The sequence below is a fragment of the Petaurus breviceps genome, unplaced genomic scaffold, assembly GCF_028583685.1.
Source record: "Petaurus breviceps papuanus isolate PSGF00001 unplaced genomic scaffold, PetGlider_PUasm1.0 40, whole genome shotgun sequence".
NCBI lineage: Eukaryota > Metazoa > Chordata > Mammalia > Diprotodontia > Petauridae > Petaurus > Petaurus breviceps.
In genome coordinates, this window is record NW_027186315.1 from 7,734,219 (window position 1) to 7,744,425 (window position 10,207).

The window sequence follows — 10,207 nt, forward strand, 5'->3', positions numbered from 1 at the left end:
TCAGGTATGACAAACAAAAGATACAAACCCAAAAGAGAAATAATAATACAATCTTTTTTTTAACTGAATATGGTGACTTTATTGATGGGAAAAAAATACAGTACTCTAGGCTTCTCCCCACTACTAAAGGGATGCTCTAGGACAAGGATGTCAGTGGCACATGGTATCCCTAGTATAGAAACATAGGTTAGAAATCTAGCCTCCCCAGTGGTGGATTTCATCTTTTTGACTGAGGATGAAGATCCATGGCTTTCCACTTTACTCCTTGGAGGCCATGTAGATCATGAGGTCTAATATGTGTTTGCTATAACCATATTCATTGTTATACCAGGAAATGTCTTAGACAAAATGGTCCTTGATGGCAATACTGGCAACAGTATCAAAGGTAGAAGAGTGGTTGTTACTGTTAAAGTCAAGATACAGCCTGGTGCTCTGTGTAGCCCAAGATACCCTTCAAGGGTCCCTCTGATACTTGCTTCACCACATTCTTGATATCATCATATTTGACAGGTTTCTCCAGGTAACAGGTCAAATCCACAACAGATACATTGGGAGTAGGAGCACAGAAGGCAATGAATGTGACCTTCCCATTCAACTCAGGTATGACCTTGCCTACATCCTTAGGAGCACCAGTGGAAGCAGGCATGTTGTTCTGGGCAGCAGTACATCAATCACAACCCAGCTTACCAGAGGGGTCATGTATTGTCTTCTGGGTAGCAGTAATGGCATGGATTGTAGTCATGAAACTTTCCACACTGCCAAAGTTGTCATGATAGACCCCAAGCATTAGGTAGTGCAGGAAGCATTACTGACAATTTTTTTTAATTTATTTATTTACTTTTTGTCTACAACATTGAGTTCCTCAGTGCCTTGAGTTTTTTCTCCCCCTCTCTCTTCTTCTCCCTCCATCCCCATGGTGGCATGCAATCAAATACAGCATCTACAAATACCTTCACATTATACATTGGTCAGCTTGTAAAGAAGGATTATAACCAGTGCAGTGAACAATGAGAAAGAAGAAACAAAACAGAATAAAACATAAAAAGAGCAAGTAGTTTGATACAATCTGCATTCAGACTCTGTAGTTCTTTCTCTGGATGAGGATATCCCTTTTCATCATGAGTCTTTTGGAGCTATGTTATAACCTTGCATTGCTGAGAGGAGCCCAGTCTATCAAAATTGGTCATCAAACAAATTGTGTACAGATTTCTACTGGGTCTGCTCTTCTCACTCAGCATCAGTTCATATAAACCTCTCCAGGTAAATATGAAGTCCATCTGCTCCTCATTTCTTATAGCACAATAGTATTCCATTATATTCATATAACACAACTTGTTCAGCCATTCCCCAATTGATGGATATCCCCATGATTTCCAATTCTTTGCCACCACAAAAAGAGCTGCCATGATTTTTTTTGTACTACCAGACCCTTTTACCACTCCTCTGATCTCTTTGGGATATAGCACTTGAAGTGGTGTTGCTGGGTGAAAGAGTATGCACTTATATATAACCCTTTGGAAATAGTTCCAGATTGCTTTCCAAAATGTTTGAATCATTTCACAACTCCACCAAAATTGCATTAGTGTTCCAGCTTTTCCACATCCTCTACAACATTTGTCATTTACCTGTTTTGTCTTCTTAGCCAATCTGACCAGGTGAGATGTGGTATCTCAGAGTTGCTTTGATTTGCATTCTCTAATTAAGTGATTAAGAGCATTTTTCATATCCTTGTAGATACCTTTAATTAATTTCTCTGAAAACTGCATGTTCATGTCCTTTGACCATTTATCAATTGGGGAATGACTTGCATAATTATAAATTGCACTCAATTCTGTGTATATTTTAGAAATGAGGCCTTTGTCAGAGATACTGTTTATAAAAATTCTTTCAAAATTTATCACTTCCCTCCTAATCTTTGTTACATTAAATTTATTTGCACAAAAACTTTTCAATTTAATGTAATCAAAATTATTAATTTTGCATTTTGTAATGCTCTGTATTACTTGTTCCATCATAAATTTCCCCCCTTGTCCATAGATCTGAAAGGTAAACTATTCTTTGCTCTCCCAGACTGCTTATAGTCTCAGTCTCTATATCTAGATCTTGTACTCATTTAAATTTTATTTTGTTATATGTTAGAAAATATTGGTCTATGCCCAGTTTTTTTCATACTATTTTCCTTTTTTCCCAGCAGTTTTTGTCAAACAGTGAATTCTTATACCAGAAGCTAGAGTCTTTGGGATTGTCAAACAGTAGATTGCTATCCTCATTGACTTCTGTGTATCATGTGCCTAATATATTCAAGTGATCTACCACTCTATTTCTCACCCAGTACATGTAGTTTTGATGACTACTGCTGTATAATGCAGTTTAAAATCTAGTATGGCTAGCCACCATCTCTAGCATTTCTTTTCACAAATCCTTTGATAATCTGGACCATTTGTTCTTCCAGGTAAATTTTGTTACTACTTTTTATAGCTCTTTAAAGTAATTTTCTGGTAGATTTATTGGTATGGCACTTAATAGGTAAATTAATTTAGGGAAAATAGTCATTTTTATTATATTAGCTCTACCTAGCCATGTCCAGCTGATGTTTTTCCAATTATTTAAATCTGACTTTATTTGTGTAAAAAGTGTTATCATAATTGTGTTCATATAGTTCCTAGGTTTGTTTTGGCAGGAGGATTCCCAAATATTTTATAGTGTCTACAGAAACTTTAAATGGAATTTCTCTTTCCACTTCTTGCTACTGGGCTTCATTAGAAATGTGTAGCGATGCCAAGGATTTACATGGGTTTATTTTATATCCTGCGAATTTGCTAGATTTATTTACTATCTCAAGTAGTTTGGTTTTTTTTTTTACTTTATTCTCTAAGTATCATATCATCTGCAAAAAGCGATATCTTAGTTTCTTCTTTGCTTAACTTGATTCCTTAGATTTTGTTTTCTTCTCTTATGGCTACTGCTAACATTTCTAGTACCAAATTGAAGAAGCGTGATGATAGTGGACATCCTTGTTTTACCCCCGATCTTATTGAAAATGCTTCTACCTTAAGCCCATTATATATAATACTTGTTGATGGTTTTATAGATGCTACATATTATTTTAAAGAAGACTCCATTTATTCCTGTACTTTCTAGTCTTTTTAATAAGAATGGGTATTGTATTGTGCCAAAGGCTTTTTCTGCATCTATTGAGATAATCATATGGTTTCTACTGGTTTTGTTTTTGACATGATCAATTATACTAATAGTTTTCCCAATATGGAACCATCCTTGAATTCCTGGAATAAATCCTACCTGATCAAAGAATATTATTCTCATGACAAGTTGCTGTAGTCTTTTTGCTAATAATTTATTTAAAATTTTTGCATCTATATTCATGAACAAAATTTTCTTTCTCCATTTTGTCTCTTCCCCATTTAGGTATTGGTCCAATATTTGTGTCATAAAAAGAATTTGGTAGGACTACCACTTCTCCAATTTTACCAAACACTTTGTAGAGTATTGTTATCAATTGTTCTTTAAATGTTTGGTAGAATTTGCTCAGAAATCCATCTGGCTCTGGAGGTTTTTTCCTAGCTAGTTCATTCATGGCTTGTTCAATTTCTTTTTCTGAGATGGGGTTATTTAAGTAATTTACTTTCTCTTCAGTTAATCTGGGCAACTTATATTTTTGTAAATATTCATGCATTTCACTAAGATTGTCAAATTTAAGGGCATACAATTGGGCAAAATGATTCCTAATTACTGTTTTAATTTCCTCTTCATTGGAGGTAGATTTACCTTTTTCATTTCTGATACTTGTAGTTTGGGTTTCTTTTTCTATCATATTGATTAAGGATTATCAGTTTTATTGTTTTTTTTTTTGTTCAAAAAACCAGCTCAGTTTTATTTATTAATTCAGCAGTTTCCTTAATTTCAATTTTATCAATCTCCCCTTTGGTTTTCATTTTTTCTAATTTATTATTTAATTGGGGATTTTCACTTTGTTCTTTTTCTAGTTTTTTCAATTGCATGCCCAATTCATTGATCTCCCCTTTCTCTAATTTATTCCTGTATGCACTGAGGGATAATGAAATGCTTTTTGCTGCATCCCACAATTTTTAGTATGTTGTCTCATTATTTTCATTGTCTTGAATGAAGTTACTGGTTGTTTCTATGATTTCTTGTTTGGCCCACTCATTCTTTAGGATTAAATTATTTAGCTTCCAATTAGTTTTTAGTCTATCTTTCCATAGCCTTTTATAACATATAGTTTTTATTGCCTCATGATCTGAGAAGGATGCACTTAATATTTCTGCATTTCTTCACTGAATTGTGAGGTTTTATGCCCTAGTACATGGTCAGCTTTTGTGTTTGTGCCATATGCCACTGAGAGAAAGGTATGTTCCTTTTCTTCCCCAGTCAATTTTATCTAGAGGTCTATCATATTTACTCTCTATAAAATTCTATTCATCTCCTTAACTTCTTCCTTGATTATTTTGAGGTTAGCCTTATCAAGTTCAAAGAGGGGGAAATTAAGATCCCCCAGTAGTAAAGTTTTGCCATCTTTTTTTTTCCTCTAGTTCCCTTAATTTCTCCTCTAGGAATGTGGATGCTATACCACTTGGTTCATATATGTTTAGTAATGATATTGCTTCATCCTTGATGGTGCCTTTTAGAAGGATACAGTTCCCTTCCTTATCTCTTTTATTTAGATCAATTTTTGTTTTGCTTTATCTGAGGATTTGCTACCGATGCATTTTTTTTTACTTTAGCTAAAGCATAGTATATTCTACTCCAGTCTTTTAAATTTACCCTCTGCATGTCCCTCTGTTTCAGATGTGTTTCTTGTAGACAGCACATTGTACGATTATGCTTTTTAATCCTTTCTGCTGTCCGCCTCCATTTTATGGGACAGTTCATCCCATTCACACTCACAGTTATGATTACTATCTGTGTCTTTCCCTCCATCCTCTTCCCTCCCCTGTTTATGTTTTTATTTCTTCCTTCCTTAATAGCTTTCATTTGGGGGCAGCTAGGTGGCACAGTGAATAGAGAGCACGCCCTGGAGTCAGAAGGACCTGTGTTCAATTCTGACCTCAGACACTTAACATGAAACTAGACGTGTTACTTTGGAAAAGTCACTTAACCTTGATTGCCCTAACTTAACCCCTCCAAAAAGAAAAAAAAAGAGAGTTTTCCTTTTGCCCACTGCTTCCCTCTGTATTCCCTCCCTATGCCCCCCTCCCTTTACCTACCCTTCTCCCTTACTACTTCTTCCCTCCCTCCTAACCATCTCACCTTTTCCCCCTGTTCCCCTTGTACTGCCTTTAGGGCACAATAGATTTTTATAATTAACATAGTATGTTGTTCCTTCCTTGAACCCAAGCCTATGAGAGTAAATTTCATACAGTGCTCTTCTCCCTCCCTCCTTTCCTTCTACTATAATGAGTTTTTGTGTCTTCTCATGTTAGAATCCTAAACTTAATTGATTATGTTAATCCCTCTTGGACCAAAATCAATGAGAGTAAAGTTCATATAATGTTCATCTCCCTCCCTTTTTTCCCTCTATTATAGTATGTTTTTATGTCTTTTTATGTGGCATAATTTACCAGCCTTCTCCTTTCCCTGTCTTCCATTATAATCCTATTCACCCCTTTATAATGTATTTTTGATATCAGATTAGGTATTTTATTCCTACACCCTCTAACTATGTGTGTCTGTATGTGTATATATAATTATTCAATTATCAATATTTACAGATATCAGCTTTCCATATAGAGATGTAAACAGATTCCTCTTATTGAATCACAAATGGCATGGGTGTGTGTGTGTGTGTGTATGTGTGTGTGTGTGTGTTTTCCTTGTTTACCTTTTTATGTCTCTCTTGAGTCTTATATTTGGAGATCAAATTTTCCATTGAGCTGTGGCTTTTTCATCAGCAAGGCCTGAAAGTATTTTGCTGGATAGTTGATCCGTTGTTGTAGTCTAAGCTCTTTTGCCTTACAAAATATAAAATTCCAATCCCTCTAATCTTTTAATGTAGAAGATTCTAGGTCCTGTGTGATCCTGACTGTAGTTCCACAATATTTGAATTGTGCTTTTCTGACTGCTTGAAGTATTTTCTCCTTGTCCAAATAATTCTGAAATTTGGCTGCTACATTTCTTGGATTTTCAATTTGTGATCTCTTTCGGGAGATGTCCAGTGAATTCTTTTGATTACTATTTTATGCTCTGGTTCTAAGACCTCAGGGCAGTTTTCTTTGATAATTTCTTGGAGGAGGTTGTCCAGACTTTTCTATTTTTCCATCATGCCTTTCTGGTAGATGGCTAATTCTTAGATTATCTGTCCTGGATCTGTTCTCCATGTCAGTTTTTTTAATGAAACACTTTATATTTTTTCTAATTTTTCAATCTTTATATTTTGCTTGACTGATTGTAGATGTGTTATAGAGTCATTAACTTCAATTTGACTGATTCTAATTTTCAGTAAATTGTTTTCCTTGGTTAGTTTTTGAAGCTCCTTTTCCATATGTTCAAATTTCATTTTTTGGAAGGTATTTTCTCCAATTATATTTTGAACCTCCATATATATATATATATATATATATATATACATATATATATATACACACACACATACATATACAGACATACATACACACACAAATGCACACACACACACACACACACACACACACACACATATATATAAACTCTATAGTTGATGGTATCTCCAGAAAGTGATTTTCCTCATTTGCAATAATAGGATTCAATCATCTTTGGTTTTCCCTTTTACAAGTTACTTCTAGCCCACTGTGATTGCCTATTTCCTAGCTTCAAAGTGGATTTCTGCTTCTAGGGTACAGAGGACTCTGACCCACACTTCTCAAGCTGTGAGCCAGCTGGTTGTTGACTTTATGTGCTGCAGCCTTCTGGGTGTCTAGACTGAGGCCAAGGGTTTCCAGATCTGTGCGCCTAAGCTACAGTTCCAGTAGGCTCAGCAGCTGGTGGCCAGCAGTGCTGGTGTCTGCAGATTTCCCTGGTTGTGCTAAAGCACACCTGGGCTTCTGTTGTTAGTGCCTGCTGGCTCCACCCCCTGGACTTCAGGATCTCCTGTGGGTCAGCTGAGATGGTGTTTGTTGGGATACCTCCCCCTCTTCACTTCAGGCTAAGCATAGCCTCACTCACATCCTTCCTCTAGGACTCCCAAGCCTACTGCTCTTTCTACTTTTTCAGGATTTTAAACTGAGGCAATAATCTCTGGGTTTTCAGGGTGAGGGAGGGGGATTAGAGCTGCTACAGTTTACTTTGCTATATTGTCTACCAGGAGTTCAGGTAGGTGATTTTTATACATCTAGACCATGGGCTCAGAGCCCTAGGACAAACTGGTGTTGGTGTTGTGGGACCTGTGCATTCTCTTACCCAGCTCCAACTGATCCTCCATCTGATGTTGAGCCATTACTGACAATCTTGAGGGAATTATCATATTGTTCATAGTTCACTCCCATACCAAACATTGGGGCATCAGCAGAAGGGGAAGAGATGATTATCCACTTGGCTCCACCCTTCAAGTGAGCCCCAGCCTTTTCCATGGTGGTAAAGACTCCAGTGGACTCTACAGCATACCTGGCTCGAGCATTTCCCCATTTAATATTGGTGATTTCCCATTTCTGGAAGATGGTAATGGCTTTTCCATTGATCACTAGCTTCCCATTGTCAGCCTTGACAGTGCCCTTGAACTTGCCATGGGTGGAATCACATTGAAATATATAAACCATGTAGTTGAGGTGGATGGCCACAATTTCTATTCCATCTGAGGTGAATGCAACCCTGGTCACCAGATGCCCAATATAGGCAAATCCATTGACTCTGAACTTCACTATCTAGTTTCAGGGATTTGAATGAAGCAGCAGAACCTGGCACTGAGCTTGGGAGAAGAGTGAAAACATAACAATACAATTCTAAATGCTGATTAGGTCAAAGAACAAATGAAATAACCAATTAATAAATATGTAAAATAAAATTATAATGATGAAAATAAAAAGGAAATTATGCAAAAATTTCTATGATGTTGCTAAAGTAGTCTTCAGGGGAAAATTATATCCTTATAATAATATATTTACAAAATAGAAAGATAAAAATAATAATGAATTGGAAATGCATTAATATTAGAAAACCAACAAATAAACTTAAAATAAACACAAAATATACAATATTAAAATTTAGAAGGGAATAAATAAATTGAAAACAAAATAAACCACAGGAAACAAAAATGCATATTAAAATCAGTTCTTTTAAAGAATAATAATGCTGGACAGAAGTTTTCTTCTTGACCATAAGTGGTCTGCTTTTTGCTGGAAACTACCAGCACACCCAAGGAAAACATGCCTTGCCAATACCCAGCATTGACACCAGAGCAAAAGGGAAAAAAAAAACTTTTTGATATTGTTCACCGAATTGTTGCTCAGGGCAAGGGAATATTGGCATCAGATGAGTCCACTGGTAGCATTGCAAAGTGGCTGCAGTCTGTTGGAACTGAGAACACAGAGGAAAATCAGTGCCTGTATAAGCAGTTGCTTCTGACAGCAAATGATCAGGTGAACTCCTGTATTAGAGGCATTATCCTTTTCCATGAGACAGTCTAACAGAAAGTCAATGATTGTCATCCTTCCCCAAAGTCATAAAGGCAAAAGATGGCATTGTGGGCATCAAGGTGTAGAGTCTCTAGCAGGGATCAATGGTGAGACTACCACCCAAAGTCTATATGGGCTGAGTGCTGTGCCCAGTATTAGAAGGGTGTAGCTGACTTTACCAAGTGGCATTGTGTACTGAAGAATGGGGGATAATATACACCTTCCCTATTTGCCATCATGGAGGATGCCTATGTGCTGACCCGATATGCCATCATTTGCCAGCAGAATGGCATTATTCTCGTCATGGAGCCAGAGATCCTCCCTGATGGAGAACATGATCTAAGTGTTGTTATTATGTTAGTGAGAAGGCCCTGGCTGCTCTTTACAAAGTTCTGAGTGAACACCAGGTCTATCTTGAAGGGACTTTGTTGAAGTCTAACATGGTCACACAGCCACGCCTGTGCCCAGAAGTGTTTACATGAGGAGATCACAAGGGCAGCTGTAACTGCCCTTTGCTAGACTGTACCTCTTGCAGTCACTGGTTTCATCCTTCTCTCTGGGGGTCAGAGTGAAGAGGATGACTCTGTCAATCTCAATGCCATCAACACCTACCCCTTGCTCAAGACATGGGCCCTGACTTTTCCTTATGGACAAGCCTTGCAGGTATCTGACCACAAGACCTGGAGTAGAAAAAAGGAAAATATCCATGTTGCCCAAGAGTAATATATTACATGGGCTATGGCTAATAGCCAAGCTGCTCAAGGCAATTATACTCCAGGTGGAAAGTCAGGAGCTGCATCCAGTGATTCTGTCTGTCTCTAGCCATACCTATTAACTAAATCAAGGCCTTCCACCTGGTTATACTCTAACAATACAGTCCATCCCTCATAGTCCAGGAAAAGACTGAGATCCCAGAGCTTTGTGCTGACCTATTCCATCACTGCTAACTTATGTGGTATTGTTTCTCTCTGGTGAATCTAATGACCCCTCCTCAGCCCACTTTTACCAATAAATAACTATTTAACAATAATAAAGAATAATAAATTATAATTATAAATTGTAATAAATTAAAGTATAATAAACTTGTATCTTATCAGATTTAAAAAAAATAAGAGGATATATAATCAACTCAATAACAAATTTACAAAATGAAATCACAGCAAAGCCAAAATAATGAGAAAAGAATAATCAGAATATATTATGGACAGCTAAATCCTTACAAAATTGAAAACAACAACAACAACAAAGAAATAAAAGAATACCTTCAAAAATTAAAAAAATAACCAAACTAATAAAAGAAATCATAAAGATTTTGAATAAAGTGACCTTAGAAAAGAAACACAGCTAGCTTTAAAGAAACTAGTAAGGAAATAAAATGTTGCACCTAATGGATTATTTTCGGGATAACTCTATCAAAGTTCTAAAGAAGACTTAGTAGTCATACTTCAAAAGTTATTCTCAAAAATTGAGAAAGTGCTCTACCAGCATCCTTTTATGAAACAAGTATAATATAAAGCAGCAGGGAAGATCTATATGAACTGAAGCATACTGAAGTAAGCAGAGACAATAAAATATTCACAATAACC

General features: G+C 36.4%; 2 pseudogenes; one reads left to right on the top strand and one right to left on the bottom strand.

Moving 5' to 3' along the window:
* Positions 1-258: 258 nt before the first annotated feature.
* Positions 259-7,865, bottom strand: LOC138170888 (glyceraldehyde-3-phosphate dehydrogenase-like; annotated as a pseudogene).
* A 493-nt stretch (positions 7,866-8,358) lies between these two features.
* Positions 8,359-9,443, top strand: LOC138170927 (fructose-bisphosphate aldolase A pseudogene; annotated as a pseudogene).
* Positions 9,444-10,207: the final 764 nt, after the last annotated feature.